Source organism: Asterias rubens, chromosome 1, assembly GCF_902459465.1.
Source record: "Asterias rubens chromosome 1, eAstRub1.3, whole genome shotgun sequence".
Taxonomy (NCBI): domain Eukaryota; kingdom Metazoa; phylum Echinodermata; class Asteroidea; order Forcipulatida; family Asteriidae; genus Asterias; species Asterias rubens.
In genome coordinates this window covers 23,594,321-23,614,045 of record NC_047062.1, presented here as the reverse complement: position 1 = coordinate 23,614,045, position 19,725 = coordinate 23,594,321, and the positions used below count along the sequence as shown (strand labels likewise).

Sequence of the window (19,725 nt, the reverse complement as noted above, 5' to 3'; positions counted from 1 at the left end):
CCGTTAAAATGTTTGATGAATCTGTATCAAGTGTACCATCGGACGTCTCCCCCTGTTCGGGCAAACACGTCGCTAAGTTCTTGGAGTAAAGTTTCAAGTTTGAATTTTGGTTGAAGTGTAAAAGGACGCTCCCACTCCGTCACCGATTGAGTCCTGTACCATCAGAATAATGAAGACTTCAACCCAGATGATGATGCGCTGATCAGAGAAACAAGATTCCAACATGGCGGCTGAACTTGAACAATTTTGTGAATTTTTGTGACAAGCACAAAAAAACAGAACAGCATACTCAGGAATGTATTGGTTTCACTTGCATTAGAAGTACTACAATTTTTCATAAATTTGTTTCAAATCAATCATAAGTTTTGGATTTGTTAAAACATTGCAACATTTTAACAGTGTGTGTGATTACACGTTCAAATGAAGTCAAATTTCAAAGTCAAAAATGAGGTTATACACAAACATCAGATTTGCATCTTCATTGCATTGAGTATCATTACAGGAGATATTGTAGATGACATTGGGTTTATGGAGGATATCTAGACTGAGAAAAAAACAACTAACCTATCTCTAAACAAATTCTAAACTCTTAAGTACAACAAAGTTTCAAATCCTACGGAACTACAAATTGCTAATGAAATCCCAATAAAGTATTGAACATCTAGGATCAACAACTACTCCTACTGATTAACTTCATATAAGCCTGCAAACCAACAACTGCATGCTAGTGATTTTCGCACCAATTTTAAATTACAATGTTTTTGCGTAAAAATGAGTCCGACGTCGATGTCGGAAAATTAAGGTTTTATCAGTGACGATAAGATCCTAAGTACAACAAAGTTTCGAATCCTACGGAACTACAAATTGCTGATGAAGTCCCAATAAAGTATTGAACATCTAGGATCAACAACTACTCCTACTGATTAACTTCATGTAAATCTGCAAACCAACCACTGCATACTAATGATTTTGTACCAATCATAAACTACAATGTTTTTGCATAAAAATGAGTCTGACGTCGATGTCGGAAAATTAAGGTTTTATCAGTGACGATAAGATCGCTGATAACTTGGTGTATTTTCCATCTAGAAAGACACCTGTGATTCTGCAAACAGTGCATGACTAAAGTAACAAAGTGACGTCTTATTTAGATTACCTATTCCTGCTGTGTCTTTTTGGCATAATATTCATAACAAAATCAATCTAACAAGCAAATTGAGAAATAACTAATTTAGTTATTTGTTTAATAATTCTACACTAATACTGGACTAGTGTTTATGCTTCGTATAACTACCTAGCCATGTGACAAATTACTATGTTTGTTCCGAGGTTAAACTGAATAAGTCTACACTAATACGCTAATAAACACCTAGTTTGATCCATTGTACACTTCACTGTTGTACATGTTGAGACGTTCTCATGTTAACCATAAAAGAATTAAAATTATTGATGGACATCGCACAAAATTTGTCTCGTTTCAAAGAGATCTTAAAAATAAAATAAAATACAATTGTTGTACTGACAAAAAACTAGTAGGTTGCATTTGTTCCCAACAGTTCTACGGGTTACATATCTTAAACTTGCCAACTCTTTTTAGAACCTGTCAAAATATTAATGACCAAGTGTCTTTGTCACTTTAACATCCTAAATAACTAGAGAAACAAGATTCAAACATTGCGGCTGAACAAATTTTATGAGTGTTTGTAAACCGCCTGAGTGTTGTCACCATATTCAGCTGGAAAAGGGTTAACCAGTTGTAAAAACTGTTTACAATTATTATCAATAATTAATACCCTGAAGGATTGAAAACACCTAGTGCAGCTAAATTACTATGTTTATGAAAAATGTATACAAATCATGCACACCACAGTGGCAGTATTTGTTAAAAAAGCAATGTCTATTGGTCAACATCATTTTGTAAATCATTTCCTCAACTGATTGTCACTAACATACCTACTGTAGAATCTGTCATAAAGCTGACCACTCAAAACCTACAATGGACAACCTAGTTAATTGGTCACTGAAATAGACCAATAGTTAACGTCATAGACTGAACATTGTCAACCAGTTCAACAGGGGTTTTAACTAAATCTAAAATCTAAACACTATTCTAACTGACGAAGGAGTGTACATACAATCTACTGTGGCTGAGAATTGAACCGGTTACAATTACCTAATGCACAACGTCATCTATCTAAGCGACAATGTTTCTTCTATAAAGGACCCTGTTAACTTCCTACACAATCCCAATGTCATCTTTGATATCTCCTTTTGATACAGTCAAAACTTCTTAACACAAGTGAAACCAATGTAAAAGCCTGAGTACCTGATTGAAATATGAATAGCCATGTTCAGAATCTCGTTTCTCCGACCCTCGCACCAACATCTGGGTAGAAGTCTCCGTCATCCGTCAAGTTCAGAGGCTCCCTCAGATCAGAAGAGGATGTCCAGTGTAGAGAAGTTGCTCAAAAAGTAGACCCGTTTACACAGGAACAGTATAGAGAGACGGGTACCAACTTAGGATAACAAAATGATCAGGTAAAAAATGTGCAAAAAAGTGCAATGGTCCTCAGTCCTTGACACTTTTGATATAGGCCCCCAAAGACTTCAACAGGCAACCAAATCCTTTCTTTCTTAGGTTTCGTTTTTTTGTCGGAGATCGAGAAAGTTGAAATAGTTTGTCAATCATGTAAGGTAGGACACCGGTAACACAGACTACTAGCGCCACATTAACAAGATTTCACTTAATAAAATGCTTACCCAACCATTAACTCTTGGATCATTAGGTCGTCACACTTTCCAGATAGTAGTTAGCCACACCGACCGGCACACACGTTTGCACAACTCTGCTGCTTCTACAGTTCAGTGGTGCTTTCTACAGCATTTAATGAATGGTAACCAATTAATTTACTACATAATTTTTCAAATTATAAAAACAGCCAGTACAACATTTACAATCCTTGAGTTGAAATAAAGTTATCTCTGAGATTAGATTTTTTGTTGTATCAGCTGATGCAAACAAAAACTCAATAAAATTTAGAACTGTTAACTATTACTGTCGCAGCAATGCAAAGAAGAAAAAAAAAACATTTTCAAATGAAGTTTGTGACTGTTTCGTAAAAAATATTGTACTTTTTAATTTTGAATTTGGACAGGTGTAAATCACACTCGTCCAAACATGTCATGCCTAAAATGAATAAATTTGGTTAAATTGATGACATACTCGTATTTCATTTTTAGTTTGGACAGGTGTGCATCACACTTATCCAAACATGTCGTGCCAAAAAGGAATAAATTTAGTTAAAATGATGGCGTACTTGTATGTCATGAAGATTGGTCCCAAGAATACAACTTTAGGATGTGTTCCGCTTGCATTAATTGTATTGAGTGCAAGTTGTACTTGGCTTCACAATCATCAAAGTATCAATATAGGACCAGAGACACTCCCACAATTTGAGTCACAGGCAAATTTTAAAGAAAACAAAAAATTCTGTAAAATTTGCTAAGAATTTTGTATTTTGGGAAGTAAAGTCGAGCATTCTATATGAAAAATGTACGCATTTTGTATATAAAGTAATGTGAACTAATTTCGTGGGAATGTCTCAATAAAGATAATTTTATGTAAAATACACAAATATTTTGCAGTTGTGACCCAAATTACCAAAAAGGACAAATCTTTTCGCATTGTCGTATTTCTTGTCCCAAAATTAAGTTTAAAGCCAAAATTAAGAATAGCTTTGACAGTAATTTATTTTGCGTGTGTGGCCAACACAAAGACTGATAAGCGAAATGTTTCACGTAATGATTTGTCTTCTTCTTTTTGTGAAGTTGGATCACAGATGCAGTCAAATGTACAATCATGAATAAATCCAGGCCTGATACTTCACGGAGGCAACGAAGGCGATAGCCTCGATGCCCCTGGTCATTGCCTTGGTGCCCTTGAAATGATCCAGTACAGATTTACAATTTCCTCATAGGGTGCGTTTTACCAAGGAGAAAATGCTCTGGTGCCCTTGCCTTTTCAAAAAAGAAGCATACAGGCCTGTTGGTCTATAGAAACAATTCACAACACATGATTTAAGATTTATCATTGTGTTATTGCAACAAATACCCCAGGTGGGAAGGGGGGGGGCACAGGTAATATGGCAAGTGGCCATTTCTGACATACAGCCGCAAAGGTTTAAACTAATCTTACCCCACAGAAGAAGGGTCAGTGGTCACACGGCAGGTGGATTAATAGAAAGTACCAATCATTTCCCCCAGGTAGGAAGGGAAAAAGGTCATGTATGTACATATGAACCTCAACATTTAGTTTGCTATGACCCAATCCCTAGCAGAAAGGGATGAAAGTCATGTGTGATGGTAGTGGTACAACAGTAAGCCACTAATATAAAACGTTACTAAGTTTGCTGTGACCCAATCCCTAGCAGAAAGGGATGAAAGTCATGTGTGATGGTAGTGGTACAACAGTAAGCCACTGATGTAAAACGTTACTAAGTTTGCTGTGACCCAATCCCTAGCAGAAAGGGATGAAAGTCATGTGTGATGGTAGTGGTACAACAGTAAGCCACTAATATAAAACGTTACTAAGTTTGCTGCGACACAATCCCTAGCAGAAAGGGATGAAAGTCACGTGTGATGGCAGTGGTACAACAATAAGCCACTGATGTAAAACGTTACTAAGTTTGCTGCAACACAATCCCTAGCAGAAAAGGATGAAAGTCATGTGTGATGGTAGTGGTACAACAGTAATCCACTAAACTAGTACTTTACTAAGTTTGCTATGACCCAATCCCTAGCAGAAAGGGATGAAAGTCATGTGTGATGGTAGTGGTACAACAGTAAGCCACTAATGTAAAACGTTACTAAGTTTGCTCTGACCCAATCCCTAGCAGAAAGGGATGAAAGTCATGTGTGATGGTAGTGGTACAACAGTAAGCCACTGATGTAAAACGTTACTAAGTTTGCTGTGACCCAATCCCTAGCAGAAAGGGATGAAAGTCATGTGTGATGGTAGTGGTACAACAGTAAGCCACTAATGTAAAACTTTTTTAAGTTTGCTGTGACCCAATCCCTTGCAGAAAGGGATGAAAGTCATGTGTGATGGTAGTGGTACAACAGTAAGCCAATAATGTAAAACTTGTTTAAGTTTGCTGTGACCCAATCCCTAGCAGAAAGGGATGAAAGTCATGTTTGATGGTAGTGGTACAACAGTAAGCCAATAATGCAAAACGTTACTAAGTTTGCTGTGACCCAATCCCTTGCAGAAAGGGATGAAAGTCATGTGTGATGGTTAAGTTTGCTGTGACCCAATCCCTTGCAGAAAGGGATGAAAGTCATGTGTGATGGTAGTGGTACAACAGTAAGCCACTGCTAGAGAACACGTTGATAGGTTCCTAGTTTGCTATGACGCAAACCCCTAGCAGAAAAGGACAGCTCTGTCATTTAAACAGGGCAAGTGCACCAAGGTGGTTTTTCTTGGTAAAGGGCACCTCTATGGAATAATTGCAAGAACATTTCAAGGGGCACCCAGGCAATGACCAGTGGCAACGTTGCCTCCGTAATGCATCAGGCGTGTCATAGTAACAGTATCGAGGATGACATTTGTGCAATGACCAACTCTCAGGAGAAAGGGAGTTTTAGTCTTGTCATGACCCATAAGTTACTAAGTATGCCATAATCCTAACCAGAGCTAGAAGGCTTTTATCATAAAAGGTGTGCACTCAAGTTTCTTGTTCATTCTTTCAATCGATTAACCCACCCCAGGGGTTAGGGGAGGATCGATCAAAACAACAATTGATGATGGTAAACAATTCAATTTCAGATACTCATTATTTGAAACAAGCTATAAAGCACGAGTTATTGCAAACTAATGTAAGCAACACTGACAGTTTAAAAACACCTTTACCACAGTTCGGCCATTTTGTCTGGTTCCCGTGTACCGATCAAAACCCGCTCGAAACCCTCAAAGTTTAACAAAAAGGAACCAGACTTAATTTTGTTGTCAAGCCTCATTTTGTTTCTTGAGACAATCCTGATGGCACTGTCAGTGATCAAGGATCCTTATCTTATTTAAGTACCCATACTGGGATGGATGCTCGGCCTCCTCATCAGTAACACATCTCTCTGGCATCAGGTGGTGGTCGTCGTTGTCGTCGGTGGTGATTTCATCTCCTTGTTCCAGTGCGCTCTTGCCTCGAGTTCCTCTCAGTGTAGACCGATCCGAAGATGTTGATTCTCTTCAGGAGTACTCAATCTCTTGATGCCTGTAAATAAAAAATGAAAAAATAAAAAAATTACTTTTACATAAAAAATGAACCTTTGACCCTAACCATCTTGGGGTCGATTTCACAAATGGTTAGAAAGATGAAATAAAACAGTGAAAGTTTCAGCAAAGTAGGTTAATTGGTTCTACTTGCTGAGAAAACAGAAAGAAGCAAAACCCTGTCACAGTAGCGATGAATCCATCCAAGGTAAAGACTTCGATACATCAACAAACTATGTTTGCTTTTTCCCCAAACATTTAAAAATAATTGGCCAGGGGTTTCCTTACAGACTGTCACTGATTTTTGCTCTCTGCTTTCACAGGTAAAATATAAAACCTCTGAAATAAAACGAACCTATTTGTATATCAAAATATTTGGAGGGGTTTCCTGTTATTTTTCGAAATTTACCAAATGTCAACTTTCAATTTGAAGTGGTGCAATTTTCAATCAACACAGTTAAAAAATCGGCCAGGGGTTTCCTTACGGGTGGCGAACCCTTTGTCACTGAATTTTTGCTCTTCTGTTTTCAGCGTTCAAAATATAAAACCAAATAGTAGGGGGCTTGTTTTTCAAAACTTATAAATCACCTTGTATGAAGTGGCGCATTTTTCAATGAATAAACCAGTCAAAAAATCAGCCTCCTCATCAGTAAGACATCTTTGTGGCATCAGGTTGTCATCGTTGTCCTCGTCGCCGGTGGTGATTTCATCTCCTTGTTCCAGTGAGCTCTTGTCTTGAGATCTCTAAGTGTAGACTGATCCGAAGATGTTGATTATCTTCAGGAGTACTCAATCCCTTGATGCCTGTAAATATAAAAAAATATATAAAAAAACTACTTTTACATAAAAAAATGAACCTTTGACCCTAACCATCTTGGGGTCAATTTCACAAAGAGTTGGGACTGGTCCTTACTTAGGACTAGTCCCACGAGATATTAAAACTTAAGGCTAGTCCTAAGTTAGACGAGTAACTTGTCCTAACTTGAGATAAGACTAGTCTTAACTCTTTGTGAAGTCCACCGCAGATCCTTCAAGATCCAATTGCATGTTTTGTTTGTTTCTGTTTTGCTGAATGCTACACTTGTAACCATATTGTGCTTTACACACATGTCATGTAAACAGTGAATTTCTGCTTGTACTAATCCTCATGTAGCACTGAAATCTGTAATTCAGTGACGCTCGTGGCTCTTCAACAGTGTTACCCCTGATCACTAGGCCATTTATTTCATTCATCAAACCAACTCAGCTCCCTTGGGAATAAACTGACTGTGCAGCCAAATGTGTAGTGACCAAGCTAAATAAATCACAAGAACCATCTCTGCCCTCACAGGTACCTACTAACCCCTGTGCAATCTATGGAAACTGTATGATAAACCTAAAAGGGTCTACAAGCCTAAAGCCCGGTTCATACTTCCTGCAAATGCGAAGCAAATTTTGTTGTCACAAACTCGCAACAGTTGAACTGTGTCACAACCCCTTCGAAACATTCGCTAAGAAAACAGGGCTGTGTCGCCAAAATTCACTTTGCATTTGCAGGAAGTATGAACCAGGCTCAAGTAGTCCTTAACTTACTTGCATAATCGGCAGAAATCGAAGACGGTTTGTCCTTCATCAGCTGATCGTGCTTGCCTGGTGTGGAAATGAAGTCCATCGTGACCGCACTTGGCACATGCCCTGTCAATCTGAAACAAGACCAGATACAAAAATGAAATTAAGAAGTGGTGAAAAATAACCAAGCACTGGAAAAAACAAATTTGTGATAATACGCCTCAAAGGTAGGGCCATAACTTTGGGTTTTTTTGTCAATGATTACTGGACAAAATACAGAAAGATGAAATAAAATTGTTAAAGTTTCAGCTAAAAAAAAGGTCTACTGATTCTACTTGCTAAGAAAACAGAAAGAAGCAAAACCCTGTCACAGTAGCGATGAATCCATCCGAGGTAAAGATTTCGATACATCAACAAATTACGTTTGTTTTTCCCCCAAACATTTACAAAAAATTGGCCAGGGGTTTCCATACGGGTGGCAAACCCTTCGTCACTGATTTTTGCTCCTCTGTTATTCACAGGTAAAATATAAAACCTCTGAAATAAAACAAACCTATTTGATCAAAATATTTTGAGGGGTTTACGTTATTTTTCAAAATTTACCAAATGTCAACTTTCAATTTGAAGTGGCGCAATTTTCAATCAAACACCGTTAAAAAATTGGCCAGGGGTTTCCTTACGGGTGGTGAACCCTTTGTCAATGAAATTTTGCTCTTCTCTTTTCAGAGTTAAAAATATAAAACCAAATATTTGGGGGCTTGTTTTTCGAAACTTACCTTATATGAAGTGGCGCATTTTTCAATTAATAACCACAGTTAAAAATTCAGCCTCCTCATCATAAGACATCTCTCTGGCATCAGGTGGTCCTCGTTGTCGTCGTTGGTGGTGATTTCATCTCCTAGTTCCAGTGAGCTATTGCCTTGAGTTCCTCTCACTCAAGACCGATCCAAAGATGTTGATTCTCTTCGGCAGTACTCAATCTCTTGATGTCTGTAAATCAAAAAAAAAAATCAAAAAAATGACTTATACATAAAAAAATGAACCTTTGACCCTAACCATCCTGGGGTCCATTTCACAAAGAGTTAGGACTGGTCCTAACTTAGGACTAGTCCCAGGAGATATTAAAAACTTAAGGCTAGTCCTAAGTTAGACAAGTAACTTGTCCTAACTCGAGATAAGACTAGTCTTAACTCTTTGTAAAGTCCACCGCAGATCCTTCAAGATCCAATTGCATGTTTTGTTTGTTTATGTTTTGCTGATTGTTGCACTTGTAACCATATTGTGCTTTAATAATAATAATAAACATATTTATAACGCGCCTTTTCCAAAGGATACAAAGCGCCAATTATTTTTACTGCAAGGTGAGTGGGACAAAGATTTTGAAATTATGAGACCTTATCCTTAGCACACCAGTGATGGTTTACATGGTGCTACGGCAAACCCCTTCTCTTTTTTGATAAGTGCATGCACTGGGTTCTTATGATATAATACAATAATATATTTATTCGTGCAATCACATTTACAAGCACATGTACATACATTAAACATATTTAAGAAAACAAAGTAAAACCACAGTGGGGTGCCCAGGAGAGCATAAAAGTTAAAAAAATAACTATCGCCAAAAGGTGTATGTCTCCTAAATCACCAAAAATACATTAAGGCAAGAGAGGGCATATAAAAAAGCACAGAAGATAATAAAAATCACTGAACAACAATAAAAGGCAAACAAGCAGAGATATATACAAAAATACACACAATCCAAAAAGGATATTCGTTATACATGCGTTACACAACACATGGGACAACAGGTTTACGTCCCATCCGAAGGACAAAGCAATGGATAAGTGTCTATTTAAGGACACCTATGTCATGGCTGGGGATTTGAACCCACACTCTGCTGATCATAAATTCCACAGTTTGAATTCGGTGCTCTTGACCGTTCGGCCACAACACTTCCGATGACGATTTACACACATGTCATGTAAACAGTGAATTTCTGCTTGTACTAATCCTCATGTAGCACTGAAATCTGTAATTCAGTGACGCTCGTGGCTCTTCAACAGTGTTACCCCTGATCACTAGGCCATTTATTTCATTCATCAAACCAACTCAGCTCCCTTGGGAATAAACTGACTGTGCAGCCAAATATGTAGTGACCAAGCTAAATAAATCACAAGAACCATCTCTGCCCTCACAGGTACCTACTAACCCCTGTGCAATCTATGGAAACTGTATGATAAACCTAAAAGGGTCTACAAGCCTAAAGCCCGGTTCATACTTCCTGCAAATGCGAAGCAAATTTTGTTGTCACAAACTCGCAACAGTTGAACTGTGTCACAACCCCTTCGAAACATTCGCTAAGAAAACAGGGCTGTGTCGCCAAAATTCACTTTGCATTTGCAGGAAGTATGAACCAGGCTCAAGTAGTCCTTAACTTACTTGCATAATCGGCAGAAATCGAAGACGGTTTGTCCTTCATCAGCTGATCGTGCTTGCCTGGTGTGGAAATGAAGTCCATCGTGACCGCACTTGGCACATGCCCTGTCAATCTGAAACAAGACCAGATACAAAAATGAAATTAAGAAGTGGTGAAAAATAACCAAGCACTGGAAAAAACAAATTTGTGATAATACGCCTCAAAGGTAGGGCCATAACTTTGGGTTTTTTTGTCAATGATTACTGGACAAAATACAGAAAGATGAAATAAAATTGTTAAAGTTTCAGCTAAAAAAAAGGTCTACTGATTCTACTTGCTAAGAAAACAGAAATAAGCAAAACCCTGTCACAGTAGCGATGAATCCATCCGAGGTAAAGATTTCGATACATCAACAAATTACGTTTGTTTTTCCCCCAAACATTTACAAAAAATTGGCCAGGGGTTTCCATACGGGTGGCAAACCCTTCGTCACTGATTTTTGCTCCTCTGTTATTCACAGGTAAAATATAAAACCTCTGAAATAAAACAAACCTATTTGATCAAAATATTTTGAGGGGTTTACGTTATTTTTCAAAATTTACCAAATGTCAACTTTCAATTTGAAGTGGCGCAATTTTCAATCAAACACCGTTAAAAAATTGGCCAGGGGTTTCCTTACGGGTGGTGAACCCTTTGTCAATGAAATTTTGCTCTTCTCTTTTCAGAGTTAAAAATATAAAACCAAATATTTGGGGGCTTGTTTTTCGAAACTTACCTTATATGAAGTGGCGCATTTTTCAATTAATAACCACAGTTAAAAATTCAGCCTCCTCATCATAAGACATCTCTCTGGCATCAGGTGGTCCTCGTTGTCGTCGTTGGTGGTGATTTCATCTCCTAGTTCCAGTGAGCTATTGCCTTGAGTTCCTCTCACTCAAGACCGATCCAAAGATGTTGATTCTCTTCAGCAGTACTCAATCTCTTGATGTCTGTAAATCAAAAAAAAAAATCAAAAAAATGACTTATACATAAAAAAATGAACCTTTGACCCTAACCATCCTGGGGTCCATTTCACAAAGAGTTAGGACTGGTCCTAACTTAGGACTAGTCCCAGGAGATATTAAAAACTTAAGGCTAGTCCTAAGTTAGACAAGTAACTTGTCCTAACTCGAGATAAGACTAGTCTTAACTCTTTGTAAAGTCCACCGCAGATCCTTCAAGATCCAATTGCATGTTTTGTTTGTTTATGTTTTGCTGATTGTTGCACTTGTAACCATATTGTGCTTTAATAATAATAATAAACATATTTATAACGCGCCTTTTCCAAAGGATACAAAGCGCCAATTATTTTTACTGCAAGGTGAGTGGGACAAAGATTTTGAAATTATGAGACCTTATCCTTAGCACACCAGTGATGGTTTACATGGTGCTACGGCAAACCCCTTCTCTTTTTTGATAAGTGCATGCACTGGGTTCTTATGATATAATACAATAATATATTTATTCGTGCAATCACATTTACAAGCACATGTACATACATTAAACATATTTAAGAAAACAAAGTAAAACCACAGTGGGGTGCCCAGGAGAGCATAAAAGTTAAAAAAATAACTATCGCCAAAAGGTGTATGTCTCCTAAATCACCAAAAATACATTAAGGCAAGAGAGGGCATATAAAAAAGCACAGAAGATAATAAAAATCACTGAACAACAATAAAAGGCAAACAAGCAGAGATATATACAAAAATACACACAATCCAAAAAGGATATTCGTTATACATGCGTTACACAACACATGGGACAACAGGTTTACGTCCCATCCGAAGGACAAAGCAATGGATAAGTGTCTATTTAAGGACACCTATGTCATGGCTGGGGATTTGAACCCACACTCTGCTGATCATAAATTCCACAGTTTGAATTCGGTGCTCTTGACCGTTCGGCCACAACACTTCCGATGACGATTTACACACATGTCATGTAAACAGTGAATTTCTGCTTGTACTAATCCTCATGTAGCACTGAAATCTGTAATTCAGTGACGCTCGTGGCTCTTCAACAGTGTTACCCCTGATCACTAGGCCATTTATTTCATTCATCAAACCAACTCAGCTCCCTTGGGAATAAACTGACTGTGCAGCCAAATGTGTAGTGACCAAGCTAAATAAATCACAAGAACCATCTCTGCCCTCACAGGTACCTACTAACCCCTGTGCAATCTATGGAAACTGTATGATAAACCTAAAAGGGTCTACAAGCCTAAAGCCCGGTTCATACTTCCTGCAAATGCGAAGCAAATTTTGTTGTCACAAACTCGCAACAGTTGAACTGTGTCACAACCCCTTCGAAACATTCGCTAAGAAAACAGGGCTGTGTCGCCAAAATTCACTTTGCATTTGCAGGAAGTATGAACCAGGCTCAAGTAGTCCTTTACTTACTTGCATAATCGGCAGAAATCGAAGACGGTTTGTCCTTCATCAGCTGATCGTGCTTGCCTGGTGTGGAAATGAAGTCCATCGTGACCGCACTTGGCACATGCCCTGTCAATCTGAAACAAGACCAGATACAAAAATGAAATTAAGAAGTGGTGAAAAATAACCAAGCACTGAAAAAAACAAATTTGTGATAATACACCTAAAAGGTAGGGCCATAACTTTGTTTTTTTTTGTCAATGATTCGTGGACAAAATACAGAAAGATGAAATAAAATTGTTAAAGTTTCAGCTAAAAAAAAGGTCTACTGATTCTACTTGCTAAGAAAACAGAAAGAAGCAAAACCCTGTCACAGTAGCGATGAATCCATCCGAGGTAAAGATTTCGATACATCAACAAATTACGTTTGTTTTTCCCCCAAACATTTACAAAAAATTGGCCAGGGGTTTCCTCACGGGTGGCAAACCCTTCGTCACTGATTTTTGCTCCTCTGTTATTCACAGGTAAAATATAAAACCTCTGAAATAAAACAAACCTATTTGATCAAAATATTTGGAGGGGTTTACGTTATTTTTCAAAATTTACCAAATGTCAACTTTCAATTTGAAGTGGCGCAATTTTCAATCAAACAGAGTTAAAAAATTGGCCAGGGGTTTCCTTACGGGTGGTGAACCCTTTGTCACTAAATTTTTGCTCTTCTCTTTTCAGAGTTAAAAATATAAAACCAAATATTTGGGGGCTTGTTTTTCGAAACTTACCTTATATGAAGTGGCGCATTTTTCAATTAATAAACACGGTTAAAAAATCAGCCTCCTCATCATAAGACATCTCTCTGGCATCAGGTGGTCCTCGTTGTCGTCGTTGGTGGTGATTTCATCTCCTAGTTCCAGTGAGCTATTGCCTTGAGTTCCTCTCACTCAAGACCGATCCAAAGATGTTGATTCTCTTCAGCAGTACTCAATCTCTTGATGTCTGTAAATCAAAAAAAAAAATAAAAAATGACTTATACATAAAAAAATGAACCTTTGACCCTAACCATCCTGGGGTCCATTTCACAAAGAGTTAGGACTGGTCCTAACTTAGGACTAGTCCCAGGAGATATTAAAAACTTAAGGCTAGTCCTAAGTTAGACAAGTAACTTGTCCTAACTCGAGATAAGACTAGTCTTAACTCTTTGTAAAGTCCACCGCAGATCCTTCAAGATCCAATTGCATGTTTTGTTTGTTTATGTTTTGCTGATTGTTGCACTTGTAACCATATTGTGCTTTAATAATAATAATAAACATATTTATAACGCGCCTTTTCCAAAGGATACAAAGCGCCAATTATTTTTACTGCAAGGTGAGTGGGACAAAGATTTTGAAATTATGAGACCTTATCCTTAGCACACCAGTGATGGTTTACATGGTGCTACGGCAAACACCTTCTCTTTTTTGATAAGTGCATGCACTGGGTTCTTATGATATAATACAATAATATATTTATTCGTGCAATCACATTTACAAGCACATGTACATACATTAAACATATTTAAGAAAACAAAGTAAAACCACAGTGGGGTGCCCAGGAGAGCATAAAAGTTAAAAAAATAACTATCGCCAAAAGGTGTATGTCTCCTAAATCACCAAAAATACATTAAGGCAAGAGAGGGCATATAAAAAAGCACAGAAGATAATAAAAATCACTGAACAACAATAAAAGGCAAACAAGCAGAGATATATACAAAAATACACACAATCCAAAAAGGATATTCGTTATACATGCGTTACACAACACATGGGACAACAGGTTTACGTCCCATCCGAAGGACAAAGCAATGGATAAGTGTCTATTTAAGGACACCTATGTCATGGCTGGGGATTTGAACCCACACTCTGCTGATCATAAATTCCACAGTTTGAATTCGGTGCTCTTGACCGTTCAGCCACAACACTTCCGATGACGATTTACACACTTGTCATGTGAACAGTGAAGTTCTGCTTGTACTAATCCTCATGTAGCACTGAAATCCGTAATTCAGTGACGCTCGTGGCTCTTCAACAGTGTTACCCCTGATCACTAGGCCATTTATTTCATTCATCAAACCAACTCAGCTCCCTTGGGAATAAACTGCCTGTGCAGCCAAATATGTAGTGACCAAGCTAAATAAATCACAAGAACCATATCTGCCCTCACAGGTACCTACTAACCCATGTGCAATCTATGGAAAATGTATGTTTAACCTAAAAGGGTCTATTTGCCTAAAGCCCAGTTCATACTTCCTGCGAATGCGAAGCAAATTTTGTTGTCAGAAACTCGCAATGAATAACTCGCAACAGTTGAACTGTGTCACAACCCCTTCGAAACATTCGCTAAGAAAACAGGGCTGTATTGCCAAAATTCACTTTGCATTTGCAGAAAAAAGGAACCAGGCTTAAGTAGTGATTAACTTACTTGCATGATGGGCAGAGATAGAAGACGGTTTGTCCTTCATCAGCTGATCGTGTTTGTTTGGTGTAGAAATGAAGTCCATCGTGACCGCACTTGGCACAAGCCCTGTCAATCTGAAACCAGACCAGATACACAAATGAAATTAAGAGGTGATGAAAAATAACCACGCATTGAAAAAACAAATTTGTGATAAAGCGCCTAAGATGAAATAAAACTGTGAATGTTTCAGCAAAATAGGTCTACTGGTTCTACTTGCTGAGAAAACAGAAAGAAGCAAAACCCTGTCACAGAAGCGATGAATCCATCCGAGGTAAAGATTTCGATACGTCAACAAATAACGTTTCCTGTTACCAAACATTTTTTAAAAATGGCCAGGGGTTTCCTTACGGTAGGCAAACCCTTTGTCACTGATTTTTGCCGCAAGTTTCAGCAAAACAAAAGGTCTACTGGTTCTACTTTCTAAGAAAACAGAAAGAAGCAAAACCCTGCAGTAGCGATGAATCCATCTGAGGTAAAGATTTTGATACATCAACAAATTACGTTTGTTTTTTCCCCCAAACATTTACAAAAAATTGGCCAGGGGTTTCCTTACGGGTGGCGAACCCTTCGTCACTGATTTTTGCTCCTCTGTTATTCGCAGGTAAAATATAAAACCTCTGAAATGAAACGAACCTATTTGTATTTCAAAATATTTGGGGTGCATGCGTTATTTTTCAATCAAACAGTTACAAAATTTGCCAGGGGTTTCCTCAAGGGTGGCGAACCCTTTGTCACTGAATTTTCGCTCTTCTCTTTTCAGAGTTATAAATATAAAACCAAATATTTGGGGGCTTGTTTTTCAATTAACAGTTAAAAAAAATTGGACAGACGTTTCTCTACGGGTGGTGAACCCATATCACTGAAGTTTGCTCTTCTTAAGAGTTAAATATAAAACCTCTGAAATGAAACTATTTCAAACCAAATATTTGGGGGGGGGGAGAGTAATTGTCAAAATTTACCAAATTATGAAAAAAACACCTTTGTAAATGAAGTCGTACATCTATCAATTAAACACAGTTAAAAATTTGGACAGAGGTTTCCCTACGGGTGGCGAACCCATATCACTGAATTTTGCTCTTCTTAAAAGAAGGGTTAAATATAAAACCTCTGGAATAAAACAAAATTATTTCTAGCCAAATATTTGGGGAGGGGGGGAGGGTAATTTTCAAAAATGACCAAATTATAAAAAAATCGCCTTTTAAAATGAAGTGGTACATTTTTCAATTAAACACAGTTAAAAAATTGGCCAGAGGTTTCCCAACGGGTGGCGAACCCATAGTCACTGAATTTTGCTCTTCTTAAAAGAAGAGTTAAATATTAAACCTCTGAAATAAAACAAAACTATTTATAACCAAATATTTGGGGAGGGATGAAGGTAATTTTCAAAAAATACCAAATTATAAAAAAATCGCCTTTTAAAATGAACCTTTATCACTGATTTTTGCTGTTTTCAGAGGGATAAAACAAAGAAATTTGGGGGTTGCTTTTTTTTCAAAATTTACCAAATGATAAACCACCTTTTATTCAAACCAAAATTGTGCATTTATCTTTCAAACAATTTCATAATTGACCAGAGGTTCCCCTACAGGTGGCAAACCCTTTACACTGATTTGTTTTTGTTTCTTTCCTGAAATAACAAATGAACCTAAGTATTTTGGGGGTTATATTCTTCAAAAGAAACCATATGAAATCAATCACCTAATAAATTTCATCTATTGTGCACCTTTTTCATAAACCAATTGTATAAATTGCCAGAGATTTCCCTGTAGGTGGTAAACCCTTTTCACATATTTTAATTGTACATCTTTTTTTGTTTTAATTCAGAGTTAAATATAAATAATGAAACCTCTAAATGAAAAAAATACAAACAAAATGTTTTGGTGGTTATAGTGTAAACAAATAAACTACAATAAAGTACAAACATTTCTGTATGTAAACATCAAGATATAAAGACATCAAGACATTTCCTAAGATAAGGTCGAGTAAAAAAAGAAACATGATTAGCGTCAGGGTTTTTTTTTTTTAAAGGAAGGAGGAGGGGCTTTTAATTTTTTTATTTTTTATTTAAAGACTGCCAACATTCTTTTTAAAATGTCAAATGTACATTGTTTTTCTGCTGCTCAAACACACAATACATAAATGAAACGTTTTGGTCAAGACATTCAGATTGTTTTAGCTGAGAACGTTTAAAAATACCCTTTAAAAAAATGTGCGAAATCAATTTTTTGGGGGCATAACAAAATTAAAAAAAGGCATAACATTTTTTTTTTTTCAATAAAAAAAGGAAGCGGGCTGTGACGCTAAAAACATGTTTCTTTTTTTACTTGGCCTAAAACTCCAGTTTTTCACTCACCAGTGTGGTCCTAGATCTTTCTGGCTGACGACCTCGCGACGACCTTCAACATTCTTGCGAGAGTTGAGACCCAGGTATGAATGATAGACCACACCATGTAATGCAGCTGTAATGAGAAGGAAGACAAAAAGTTACTTTTCATTCATTCAAAAATATGCTGTCTGTGCTAATGATAGCAATGTTGGGGCGCAATCGGTCAATCTGCGCGATCAACCGATCGCGCTGCGCTATCGACCGATCGCGCTGCGCTATTGAAATATCTATTGGTCGCGCAACAATCGGTCGATCACGCAACAATCGGTCGATCGCGCAACAATCGGTCGATCGCACAACATTCGGCAACGAACATGTGCGATCAATGGATCTTGCGGGAATGGCTTGGCGCGACCGGCCGATTGTGCAGGAAAGGTTTTGCACGATCGGCAGGAATTGTTTTACGCGATCGGCCGACTGTGCAGGAATGGTTTTGCGCGATCGGACGATTGTGCAGGAATTGTTTGGCCCTGATCGGCCGATGTTCAGGGGGCCGAATTCACAAAGATGTAAGATTGATCGTAACTGCAAATCAATCGTAGTTGCTAACTTAAGTGTGACGTCACATTATAAATCACTATGGTGATACTGCAAATTTGTCCTGCAATGAATTGTATTGCTTTGAGGAATCGCCCGCAGGAATGGTTTACCTGCACGATCGGTCGAACGCGCGAAACCATTCCTGCACGATCGGTCGATCGCGCAAACCCATTCCTGCGCGATCGGCTGATAACGGGAAAAAATACACGTAGCGCGATCGGTCAATCGCGCAAAGATGTTCATTGCGCGATCGACCGATTGATGCGCGATCGACCGATTGTTGCGCGATCGACCGATTGCTGCGCGACCAATTGATCTTAATTGATCTTTCAATAGCGCAGCAGCGATATGCAATCACCGCTGAGTGATACAAAGGGAAAAGTTTCCGTATGGCGCCACCACTTTTTCATTCGATATGAAATAATATAGTATCTAATTTACCTCAATGATATATCCCTTTTTGTAAAAATGAGTGAAAAAGTGGTGTCGCCATACGGAAAGTTATCCAATCTGTGAATAATTGGTCGATTGAAATCTGTTGGTGGATTTTGAAATCATGAGTGCCCGGCACCGGCAGGTTGCACAGTTGAAAATCATAAAACCCATTTTATAAATAACGCACAAGTCCACGAGCCATCACTCAGTCATCACACACAATTTTACAAGCTCCGGTTTCCAAAAGAAATATATAAATTCCAAACTTACTTTTTGCATTTACTTTGTGAGGACATGTCTTGCATTTCATAACTACCGTTCCTTTTTCAAAAAACGGTAAAATGGAGCCAAATTGCGGGCACATTTCTCTCGAAGAAGCAACTGACTCATCTCCGTCCATGTTTTTGAGAAATTCTAATCCAGCATGCGTTTCTGAATGGGACGCACGTGATTTATCAAGCTGGACTTCATCCGTACATTCAGCGTTAAATTTGGGTTAGGGTATCTGACTAGGTATTAAAGTAGGAATCGCGCCCTCTGTTGGCGGATTGTAGAGTCTCCCGACTAATTCATGCACCTGCTGTATGATTTTGATTAATTCTGGTTAAAAATACCAAGCGCAACAGGATAAACAACGAAATAAAACAAACATTTTCCCAAATATGAACCACACCACATCACTATCTAAGAGAGAAATCCCTTCCCACTACTAAATAAAAATCGCTTCAAAAGTTGTCACTCACAAAGATGTAAAACAACAAAGACATAATTATTATATGATTTTGTTTATCATTTTGCAAATGCATTTTGTTATTTTTAACCACAGGGGTAAGTTTAAATAATTTAAAAAAAAACAAGAGGGGAGTCAAAAGTTATGTTTTAGTTGCTGCTGGGGGATAAGCGAATTGTTTTTGGTTTGAAGTTCCTAATTCTAGATTCTTTTGCACTTCTTGGATATTTTAACTGGCGTTTGGTGAGAGCAGACAAGTGAAGGAGACCGTTGCAAATACGCCTAAATCAAACAACAACGTTTTGTCACAAACTTCCATCCTGCGCCTCTTGAATTTCTCCGACTGTATGTAGCAAATTTTCCCCAATTTTTAAAGTTAGATATTAAATAATTTCGATGTAAAAAAGTACATCGATGGCATCATGAATGGAGGACCTCCGTGATGGCGCAGAACCTAAAGCTACAAACGTATTACCTTTCTCCAGACATAAAAACTTTAGAAAA

General features: G+C 37.8%; 1 long non-coding RNA gene across 1 annotated transcript; it reads right to left on the bottom strand.

The window, feature by feature from the left end:
• Positions 1–15,172: 15,172 nt before the first annotated feature.
• Positions 15,173–18,880, bottom strand: LOC117287831. The gene is made up of 3 exons (XR_004518855.1): positions 18,762–18,880; positions 17,484–17,589; positions 15,173–15,204 (listed from the first exon to the last, which is right to left on the bottom strand). It is a non-coding gene; the product is annotated as an uncharacterized LOC117287831 (long non-coding RNA).
• Positions 18,881–19,725: the final 845 nt, after the last annotated feature.